Raw genomic sequence first — 12,474 nt, 5'->3', positions numbered from 1 at the left:
TTTTTTTTTTTTTTTTTTTTTTTTTTTTGCCTCTTCAGAGATTCTGATTTAGTAGGTATTGGGTAGAGTTTGGGAATCTATATCTTTGAACTGTTCTCATGGATGATCCCAATATGAACCATCATACTATATTATGATTCTGCACTACATATTGCTAACTTCCCTATTTCTTAGTCAAAAGGTACCTTCTATCTCATAGGAATGTATTTGTAACTCTCATATGACATGTGGAAAATTATTCTTACTAGAATTTTGGCTTATATTTCCAACTTAGTTATGTAGTCCTGGAGGGCATAGATTATTTTTTCCTTACATTGCCAAGTCCTACAGCCTTTAACAGTGCCAGCACAGTGTTGACTTCTCATAGAACCAATGTGGTTCTGAGAACCTACAGAAAGCTACATTAATAGGATGTTTTCCACTTTCCCAACCTAGGCAGGGAAACCCACTCAGAAAATGCCTAATTGCTCTATGATTCGACATAGCTGGGTAGTCAGGCTGGGATGAGGGTGATTAATTACAAGCGGCATGCTGCGCTGCCCCAGAGCCTGGTAGCCTATGTTACACAGTCAATTAGCTACCAGACACAATCATCTAAGTTGTTATTTATTACTGGGTATGTCTGAGCCGTGAATCCTGTGAGGCAGAGAACAAGTGAGGGGATCTGTCACTGTGGGCCTCCAGGCAGAAAAAGCAGAGACTATGGAGGAGGACCAAGAGCTCCTGAGCCAGGCAGTTGGAGAAGTTCCAAGTCCTCCCACCTACAGTTCAATACACAAGATGAGGAGGAGCTAAACAGATTTAGTTGACCAGAATGTGCAAGCCACCAGAGAAGCCCCAGGGATAGAGAATACAGAAATGAAAAGTCTACAAGCTGATGGGAAAAAAGAGGCATACACTTGAGAAAAGGCATACATGGTCAAAATGTCAAGTAGTTGTACCTGGCTACAGTAGATGGGCTGTAGATGAGGAGTCAAAAAAAAAAAGGATTATGAGTGGTGTAGACCATCATTGTTGGAAGAGCAAAGGACATTACTTTGGACAAGTGTGACTTGGAAGGGGTGGAATTTCAGCCAGACAGTGAGTGTAAAGGGAAGGGAATTGCAGGAAAGAAGGAAAAGAAAGCTTAAATAGCACAGGCACCTCCTCTCAGACATTGTGTCAGACATTGTGAAAGGCAGTGCTGCGTAGTGGAAACAGTGTGGATATTGGGGCTAGATTCAACCTGACTTAGAAAATCCTGATTCTGCCACTTACCTTGGGCTAATTTCTTAGCCCATCTGGGGCTGTTTCCTAATCTGTGAAAATGGGGAAAAGATATTCATCCCAATGTGTGGTTTCCAGGATGAATTGAGATAATCATGTATGTGGAACACCTGGCAGGTAGTCAGAAAGTGGTAGCTCCTGTCAGAATTTTGCTGTCCAAAACAGACCCACAAAACTATCTCATTCATTCTGCAAATGAGAAAACTGAGGCTTAAAGAAATGATGTCATTTACCCAAAATGACAAGCTGGTAGTAGCACAATCACAATTTAAACTCATGTCTGTTTGACTCCAAGGTGCAGGCTTTTACCATCTTGGAAAGGATGGGGCAACACAGCAAAATACTGATATTTTAAGGTATATATATATATGAAGTGTATGAGTCACATATCAAATTTTGGAGCTTTGCCAAAATGGTAGGTGAAGAATGTTTTCTTCAGTGTAGCCATAATTTGTATTTTTTCTTATTGTGAGTGAAATTGAACATTCCTTCACATATTTAAAGCCATTTGTATATCTTTTCTGTGAACTCTTTGTGAACTTTGTCCTTTTCCANAATCCTGTGAGGCAGAGAACAAGTGAGGGGATCTGTCACTGTGGGCCTCCAGGCAGAAAAAGCAGAGACTATGGAGGAGGACCAAGAGCTCCTGAGCCAGGCAGTTGGAGAAGTTCCAAGTCCTCCCACCTACAGTTCAATACACAAGATGAGGAGGAGCTAAACAGATTTAGTTGACCAGAATGTGCAAGCCACCAGAGAAGCCCCAGGGATAGAGAATACAGAAATGAAAAGTCTACAAGCTGATGGGAAAAAAGAGGCATACACTTGAGAAAAGGCATACATGGTCAAAATGTCAAGTAGTTGTACCTGGCTACAGTAGATGGGCTGTAGATGAGGAGTCAAAAAAAAAAAAGGATTATGAGTGGTGTAGACCATCATTGTTGGAAGAGCAAAGGACATTACTTTGGACAAGTGTGACTTGGAAGGGGGTGGAATTTCAGCCAGACAGTGAGTGTAAAGGGAAGGGAATTGCAGGAAAGAAGGAAAAAGAAAGCTTAAATAGCACAGGCACCTCCTCTCAGACATTGTGTCAGACATTGTGAAAGGCAGTGCTGCGTAGTGGAAACAGTGTGGATATTGGGGCTAGATTCAACCTGACTTAGAAAATCCTGATTCTGCCACTTACCTTGGGCTAATTTCTTAGCCCATCTGGGGCTGTTTCCTAATCTGTGAAAATGGGGAAAAGATATTCATCCCAATGTGTGGTTTCCAGGATGAATTGAGATAATCATGTATGTGGAACACCTGGCAGGTAGTCAGAAAGTGGTAGCTCCTGTCAGAATTTTTGCTGTCCAAAACAGACCCACAAAACTATCTCATTCATTCTGCAAATGAGAAAACTGAGGCTTAAAGAAATGATGTCATTTACCCAAAATGACAAGCTGGTAGTAGCACAATCACAATTTAAACTCATGTCTGTTTGACTCCAAGGTGCAGGCTTTTACCATCTTGGAAAGGATGGGGCAACACAGCAAAAATACTGATATTTTAAGGTATATATATATATGAAGTGTATGAGTCACATATCAAATTTTTGGAGCTTTGCCAAAATGGTAGGTGAAGAATGTTTTCTTCAGTGTAGCCATAATTTGTATTTTTTCTTATTGTGAGTGAAATTGAACATTCCTTCACATATTTAAAGCCATTTGTATATCTTTTTCTGTGAACTCTTTGTGAACTTTGTCCTTTTTCCATTGAGTTGCTGGTTTTCTTTTTATTGATTTGTAAGAACTTTTTATGTGTTAGAGAAATTAGCCCTTGGTTATATATGTTGAAAAACATTTTTCCCAATTTGTTCTTTGCCTTTTATCTTTAATTATGGTATTTTCACCATATAGAATTTTAAATGTAATCAAAATTAATTGTTTTAGGCTTTCAAATTTTAAAAATTATAGTTAGAAATCTTTTTCCGATCTGAAGATATAATTCTGCCACCATTTTTTTAGTACTTTTGTTTACATTTTTTTTTTTTAGACAAAGTCTTGCTCTTGTACCCCAGGCTGAAGTGCAATGGCACAATCTAGGCTCACTGCAAACTCTGCCTCCCATGCTCAAGCGATTCTCCTGCCTCAGCCTCCCATGTAGCTGGGATTATAGGTGCCTGCCACCATGCCTGGCTAATTTTTGTATTTTTAGTAGAGGCAGAGTTCCACCATGTTGGCCAGGCTGGTCTCAAACTCCTGACCTCAGGTGATCCGCCCGCCTTGGCCTCCCAAAGTGTTGTCTACATTTTCACATTTGAGTAATTGATTATTTTGAAATTTACACTAGGGCAAGGTGTGGTTTATACATCCTTTTTTTCCCCCAGATAATCACTCTGTTGTACTAGCAACAATTATTGGATAATTCATCTTGTCTCCGATGACTTGAGATACCACCAATTTAATTATTTATTAAGTTCCTATGCATATTTAGATCTACTTTAAAACTTTCAATTATTATGTGGATCATTTTCCATTCATCAGTAGCATACTGTTCTAATTTTTAAAGCTTTATGGTATGCTTTAGTATTTGATAGGTCTTGTTCCTTTGTCATTCTTGTTTTTTCTGACTTTTCCTGGATGTACATTTTTGTTTATTTTTCCAAATGAATTTTAAAACTAGTTTATCTATTTCAAAAAATATATAGTTGGTGTATTTATGGGATTATTTTTAATCTTATATATTACCTACTGAGAATTGACATCTTTTTGAGGTTTTGGCTTCCTTTCCCACAATAAAAGATACTTTTCTGTTCATTTAAATTTTTTTATTCCCTCCACAGTTTTAAACTTTTTATCTTGTAGATCTCATATATTTCTTGTTAAATTTATTTCTAGATATTTCATCTTTTGTTGCTATTATAAATGGGATATTTTCTGCTGCAATATAAAATGTTTTTTGAAGGAAGTCTTTTGGGACTAATGATCTGTGGGACCACTTTGGGAAATTCTACGTGACTTTGTGCATCCCCTGTACTCCAAATAATAAGTGTCTTTGGAGGGGAAATGACATTTCCACAAAGCAATCAGAGACCCTGTAAGAAAGGGAGGAGGAAGTCTCCCCTTTTGCCTTTGGAAGAATTGGGTCATTTCAATCCCATTTTGCAATGTATAGAAGCACTCATAGAATATCCAAACTGGGGCAGGGTGTGGTGGCTCACGCCTGTAATCCAAGCACTTTGGGAGGCCGAGACGGGTGGGTCACGGGGTCAAGAGATCGAGACTATCCTGGCTAACACGGTGAAACCCCGTCTCTACTAAAAATACAAAAAAGCAAAATTAGCTGGGCGTGGTGGCGAGCACCTGTAGTCCCAGCTACTTGGGAGGCTGAGGCAGGAGAATGGCTTGAACCCAGGAGGCGGAGCTTGCAGTGAACCTAGATAGCACGGCTGCACTTCAGCCTGGGTGACAGAGCGAGACTCCGTCTCAAAAAAAAAAAAAAGAATATCCAAACTGGAAGATTCCTAAAAGACCAAGCTATTAAATCCTCTGATGGAGAGGATGAGAAAATAGATGACCAGAGAGAGAAAGTGACCTACTGAGTTTGGGCAGAGTCCAGGCTCTGGCCCATATTGATGGATGTCCAGGGCTTCCCTCAGCAGAGCTTCCTAGGCAGCAGCAATAGGCAACATCCTCCTATTCTGTCCCAAATTTCCACTTTGTCATGTGCCAGATACTATGTTATCTACAGTATATACACTGGTCCTTTTGACACTACACATTCCCATCCTCTGACATGTTCTTGGCTAACCTGCCTTCCTATACCAGCAGAACCTGTATTTCTTTTTTAGACCCTGACAAATGTTAGGTCAATTTGTCAGTGCATTTGTATTCAAAATTTAGTTGTCTAGGTGTGTATGAACCATGGCTAAGGTGCAATAGGAACCTGAAATGAGCTCATCTCCCCAAAGGGCTTCAGAAAATTTGGAGTCACTACTCTAGTTGAATAGGAACAGGATCTAGATCTCCACCTTATTCTGCCTCATCTTTAATCCCCGAGCCCTTCCCATCTCACATAATAGAAGTTTAACCGTGGAATTGCTTTAAGCCTGACTTAGAACTACTGATAATTCTTCAATTCTTCTCAGATTTCCATGATGATCTTCTTCCCTCTCTACTCCCCATATCTTGATTAATCAGTAGTTTACCACAGTTTATCATAAAGATTATGTAGTGATAATAGTCACAACAAGAAGTGTTTTCCATATGACCTGGTGGAAGAGGCATTGATTTGGGGAGTCAAGAGGCCTTGTGTAAAGTTTTGCTATGATATTTACTAGTTGCATGACCTGAAGACAGTCACCTAAATTTTCAGAGCTGTTTCCTCCTCTGTAAAATGAGGATATAATATTAGGTTAGAAAATATGAAAATCTTATTTTTGCAGGTCAAAGATAATCTAATATCAGCAGCTTCTATGCTTCAACCTAATGGTGCCTGCCCTATTCGCTGCATGTAGGATTGTGAGGAGTAAAGGAAACAGTGAGCATGAGGGATGTCTTTGAGATGCTTCAAATATTTTACATATGTAATGGATTATCATTTTTCTCCTTCCCAGGGTACTCGTCATTTAAAAGTAGGCACTTAACAATTCAAAGAAAATGATCCATAATGGTATAATTTCAAATAGACTTAAATATTCATATACCTTACATGGTAAACCGAGTAATGGCCTCCCCAAAGTGTCCATATTCTGATCCACAGAACTTGCGAATGTTACTTTATATGGCAAAAAAGACTTGCCCATATTAGGGATAATCTTGGACTATCTGGATGGGGTTGATGTAATCACAGCTGACCTTATAAGAGAGATGCAAGGGAGTCAGAGTAATAGGAGACTATGATGTGATGATGGAAGCAGAGACTGGACTGATGCACTTTGAAGATCAAGGAAGGGACCACAAGCTAAGGAGCTAAGGAACACAGGCATTCTCTAGACACCGAAAAAAGCAAAGAAATGGATACTCCTCTAGATAGAATCTCCAGCGGGAACCAGCCCTGCCAACACATTGATTTTAACCCTGTAAAATTCATTTCTGATTTCTGGCCTCCAGAATTATAAAGGAGTAAAATTTTGTTACATTAAGCCACGATGTTTGTAGTTAATCTTACAGCAACCATAGGAAACTAATATGCCCTATGACCTAGCAATTTAACTTCTAGGTACATAACTAAGGTAAACGTTTTCAGATCTATGCCAGGAGACATAGGGTAACATTCACAGACGCACCGGCCACAATAGCAATAATGAAGAAAACTGAAAATCCGTCACTGAGAGAGTGAATGAATGAACTCTAATAAAATATTACTTGGCAGTCAAAATATATGAACTATAGTAATATGAAAAAATTTGGATGAATCTTAGCAGTATGTTTTTATGTTTTTTTGTTTTATTTTGAAACCATCTCAAACTTACAGAAAAGTTGCAAGTACAGTACAAATGCCTTTTTTTTTTTTTTACCCATTTAAGAATAAGTTGCCAGTCTGCGGCTCCATCACCCATGAATACGTTAGGATATATTTTCTACATACAAGGGCATTCTCTTAAATAATCACAATACAACCATCAAAATCAGGAAATTGTGTTAATATTCAACCACTATGTAACTCTCAAATTTCATTTAAGTTTTGTCAGTTATTCCAAAATATCTTTCAGAGCAAAATTGTCTGGTTCAGAATTGCACTTTGCATTTGCTTGTCATATCCTTTTAGTCTTCTTCATTTGGAGCAGTTCTTCAATTTTTCTTTGACTGTCATGACCTTTACATTTTTTAAAGATTACACAAGAGTTATTTCATAGACTGTCCCTCAATGTGAGACTTTGGTCTGATGAGGCTCATGATTAGATTCAAGTTATGTGTTTTTGGCAAGGATATCCCAGAAGCAATGCTGTGTTCTTTTCATTGCATCCTATCAAGCACGTGATTTTGATTTGTACCATTACTGATGAGGTTCACTTTGATCCCTTGATTAAAATGGTGTCTGCCAGGCTTCTCCACTGTGAAGTTACCCTTTTCCCCTTTAGCAATATGATTTTAAGTAAAAATAGTAAGCCCAGAGATTATAACCCTTTTATAAAGCTAAAAATAACTAAATTATAAAAAAATTCTTATTAGGAATAAATATAGATGAGATAAAACCACATAGAAAAGCAAAGGAATGACAAACACAGAATTCAGTTGGCAAATACATCACATAGAAGGGGGTGTGGAGAAGGAAGAAGGAATACGTGAGTATATGCAAGTTATTCCAAAGTTCCTGGTGTCTGTATTGGGTGGTGAAATCATATATTGTTTAAAAATCAACAAGGTAAGAAGGAAAAGAAGGCCATACTTGGACCAATGCAAGAGTGACTTGAGAATCATGGATTATGATTAATTTAATTCTGTGTATTTAGGGTCTAATTTCAAAAAACTGAACAGATTGTCTGACAGGTTGGTAGTGTAGAGATACCGGAAAGTGAAAGAGAAGAACTTCTAAAATCACTCCAATAACCACTGTCCCCAGCCCCAACCACAGTGGTAGAGTTTATGCTTCTAAGAAGGTCACCAGTATTCCGTATTTTTCTACTTTCTGGGTCAAGGCTAACCGGTTTGAGCCCAGAGAATGACTGTACAGAGTCAACAAAGCTACTAAAGCTTAGAACATTTTCATAATAAAATATAGGAAAATTTATCTCCTTCCTGGAGCAATTTCGTATCCCCAGAACATTTGCATGTTTCCAACTTCATTTCCCTTTTGCAAGAACACATGTGAACTTCCCAGCCCTCTACCTCTTCCAGTCCCTGGCTCTTGTCTGCATGGGTTTAGCATAGTTGACACAGACAGGTCTTTATTGGAAAAAGTCTTGGATTCTGATCCCAGTTGCATCTATAATTGCTGAATGACCCAAGGCAAATTATTTTCCTTCCGTGGGTCTCAATTTATTCAGCTGGTGTTATATACCCTCTTCTTTGCCCCATACATTCTGACTTAGTAGATCTGGGTACAGCCTAGGCAGGTGTATTTTTAAAAAGCTACTCAAGCGAGAATCACAGTGCTCATTGACCTCTATATCTCATTCACATGCCAAGATTCTTACTGTAATGGTTTAATGCTTTTGTTTTTCTGGGAGTTTCACTCTGTGTTTGATACTCATTGGGTTGGGTCTTTCTCTGGGAAATGGCCATACCCCACAGAGATAGGAAGCCAAATTTCTGCCCTGCAATCTCACCCTTAGTTGTTGCCAATTTGTCTGGAAGTTGTCACCTGACTCAAAATAGGTCAATTATAGCCACTTTCCTGGAAATTTGGAAGTGGGATAAAGAAATTCCAGTCTCACTCTAGTCATTCCCATGAGTCTCAAGGGAGATTTCCCCATTGTAACACTGAGTAACAGAGAAAAGTTTCAGAAAAAATGTTGATGCACTGAAAGAAGAGGAGATGGGAGATAAGAAGTGCATGTTGAGTTCTCAATTTTTTTTGATTTCTTGGTTCCATTCCCTATAGATGCCTGACTTTCTTCCTACCTTTGGATACAGGAGATAATGACATAATAAAGTCTTCTTTATTTTGCTTAAGTTGCCTCCTTAGAGATAATTTGCATAGTGCATGGTCTCTCCTGATCAGCTTTCATCCTGGACAGGAAGAATTTCATTTAGCCTAATGGACTATACAGACTTAATAGCTATAGTTAGAAAACAAACAGCTGACCTGGGGGATGAGGGCAGGGAAATCAGAGGGATGTAAAAGTAAGCTAAAATCCTTAGCTTGTCAGGGGGAGATAGAAATGTATTAATTCTACACATTAGAAATATATATTAGAATAGGTATAGTAAAATGTTCAAGATAACCACTAGAAAGATGGACATAAAATGTATACTTTTCAAATAAGCATAGTAAAACAAAATGAAAAGAAAGAGTTTCAGACCTTTTGATAGTATATAGCTCCCCATTAGAGAAACAAAAACTGAAATAGGAAGCCTCCTTCAATGCACAGAGCAATGATATTAAATCAATAACAAGATTGACATGTTTGCTCTGCCTAATTTACAAGCAAACAAACAAACAAAAATGTTAATGTCTAATGTTACCTAGAGTATGGAGAAATAAACTCCTGGTGTGTATATATATCATCACAATATTTCTAGAAGGGAAATTTGACAACGTTTGCCTAAAGCCATGATTTATATAATGTACTTTAACTTTTAACCTCAAAATTCCACTTTTAGGAATGTATCCTAAGGAAATAATTAAGAATACAATTTAAAGTATTCATTCTAACATGAATAATATTAAAATAATCGAAATATTCCAAATTATAATATTGTTACAATAAATCATGCTACTTTCATACTTCAGAATTGTATGTAGTCGTTATCCATTATAATGTAACTTAGTATCTTATTAGCATCAAATGCAAAGACATTCACAATGGTGTAAGAAACGGCAAGATGCAAAGCACGTGTACTGAGTTGTTACAAATTAACATATATCTCTATATACATAGAAAAAAAATGTCGGGAAGGGTTCATAACACGGTATTAAGTGATATACTTTTCTTTCAGTAATAAGCTTTGCATTAGTTCGTTCTCACACTGCTATGAAGAAATATCCGACACTGGGTAATTTATAAAGAAAAGAGATTTAATTGACTCAGTTCCACATGGCAGGGGAGGCCTCAGGAAAATTATAATTGTGGCAGAAGGCACCTCTTCATAGGGTGGCAGGAGAATGAGGGCCAAGTGAAGGGGGAAGCCTTTTAGAAAACCATCAGATCTCATGAGAACTCACTCACTATCATGAGAACAACATGGGGGAAACTGTCCCCACAATTCAATTATCTCCACCTGGTCCTGCCCTTGACGTGTGGGAATTATTATAATTCAAGGTGAGATTTGGGTGGGAACACAGAGCCAAGCCATATCAAGCTTGACGTTCATTTTCTCCTTTTTGATTGTGTTTCACAGCAGCACCTTTTATGATAACAATACCTTTTTCAACAGTGACTTAGAGTTGACCCAGAGCTTTCATACTCATGATGCCATTTGAGCTGTGTAACACTGCAGGGAGTTCAAGAGGGAAAATACTATCACCATCTACTCCTACTCACAAGAAAATGGACAGAATTAATAAGGAGTAAAACTGGCATTAATCACCAGGTCTTCTTCCTCTAGGGCCAGTACTCTTCCCACTGCCCCATGAGAAAATAGCACAATAGTATGCCTAAACACTCAACAGGTTAAACAAATTGAAACAGCAATAAGATGTGGTGTGACACATTAAATACGTATGGGTCTGTGGACACAATAGGAAAGAATGCTAATTAAGAACAAAAGAAAACCACAAGGCAAATGCATAGGATTTGTAGCTGTATAAAAAAAGTATGGATACACACACACACACACACACACACACACACACACACATATGTTGGGGAGGTTATAATCATCTTGGAAATATATTTATAGGAATACTAAGAGAGTTTGGCATTTTGTGTGTAAAATTTTTGGAAATACGTTACTTTCAAAGTGGTCAGTGTAGGTAGAACTAAGTTTTGCCAAACACATGGGCAAGTCAGAGGATAAGAAATCAGATAAAATTAAATACAAGGAAGGGCAAAGGATTGGAATGAAGCATGAGGGTAGGGTGACCACTTGTTCTGGTTTTCCCTGGACAGAGTAGTTTTCTGGAACCAGGGATTTCAGTGCTAAAACTGGGAAAGTCCTGAGCAAAATGGGACAAGTTGGTCCCCCTACTATGCAGGAGAAGTGGGAAGAGGTTGAGGCAGGCTTCAAAATTCAGAAAGCCAGCAAAAACAGAGTGAGCAGGACAGAAACCTGGAAAAAGAGCCTGTGCTCTTCTTTTAACCTTATTTGAGGAGGCAAAGATTTGCTGGCTTCTGCTAGAGGGAGAGAGCACTATTTCATAACTGGACTCCATACTTAATTTACAGTAGAGCTCAGCAGTTGAAAGCTGTTGAATTGGAATCTGATGCCCTGGGTTTACAACTTGACTCTACCACTGTCTGGCTAAGTGACCTGGGGCAAGTTTCCTGACCTCTTTACTTATATGTCCTCATCTTTAAAGTGGAAATAACTATAATCCCACCGTATAAAGTTATAATTAGCATTGAATGAGATAATGCTTGTATGTATAATGTCTGACACGTATCAGCTCCCAAAATGTTAACTGTTGTTATTAATACAGTCACTCCTAACCTGGAAGCAACAATAGGCTCAATGGGGGTCTGTGGTCATTTGCATTTACTACCTAGGCACTAAACTCATTCCATATTGAAAATGGTCTTCTAATTTATGCAGCCGACAAACATATGAAAAAAAGCTCAACATCACTGATCACTAGAGAAATGCAAATCAAAACCTCAATAATGAGATAACATCTCACACCAGTCAGATGGTGATTATTAAAGAATCAAGAAACAACAGATGCTGGCAAGGCTGCAGAGAAATAGGAAGACTTTTACACTGTTGGTGGGAATGTAAATTAGTTCAACCATTGTGGAAGACAGTGTGGCAATTCCTTAAAGATCGAGAACCAGAAATACCATTGACCTAGCAATCCCATTACTAGGTATATACCCAAAGGAATATAAATTATTCTATCATGAAGATAAATGCACATGTATATTCATTGCAGCACTATATGCAATGGCAAAGATATGGAATCAACCCAAATACCCATCAATGATAGACTGGATAAAGAAAATGTGGTATATATACACCATGGAATACTATACAACCATAAAAGGAATGAGATCATGTCCTTTGCAGGGATGTGGATGGAGCTGGAAGCCATTATCCTCAGCAAACTAACATAGGAACAGAAAACCAAACACNTACCATTGACCTAGCAATCCCATTACTAGGTATATACCCAAAGGAATATAAATTATTCTATCATGAAGATAAATGCACATGTATATTCATTGCAGCACTATATGCAATGGCAAAGATATGGAATCAACCCAAATACCCATCAATGATAGACTGGATAAAGAAAATGTGGTATATATACACCATGGAATACTATACAACCATAAAAAGGAATGAGATCATGTCCTTTGCAGGGATGTGGATGGAGCTGGAAGCCATTATCCTCAGCAAACTAACATAGGAACAGAAAACCAAACACTGCATGTTCTCACTTACAAGGGGGAACTGAACAATGTGA

Source organism: Rhinopithecus bieti, unplaced genomic scaffold (genome assembly GCF_001698545.2).
Source record: "Rhinopithecus bieti isolate Rb0 unplaced genomic scaffold, ASM169854v2 scaffold_48854, whole genome shotgun sequence".
NCBI lineage: Eukaryota > Metazoa > Chordata > Mammalia > Primates > Cercopithecidae > Rhinopithecus > Rhinopithecus bieti.
This window is presented reverse-complemented; position numbering follows the sequence as displayed.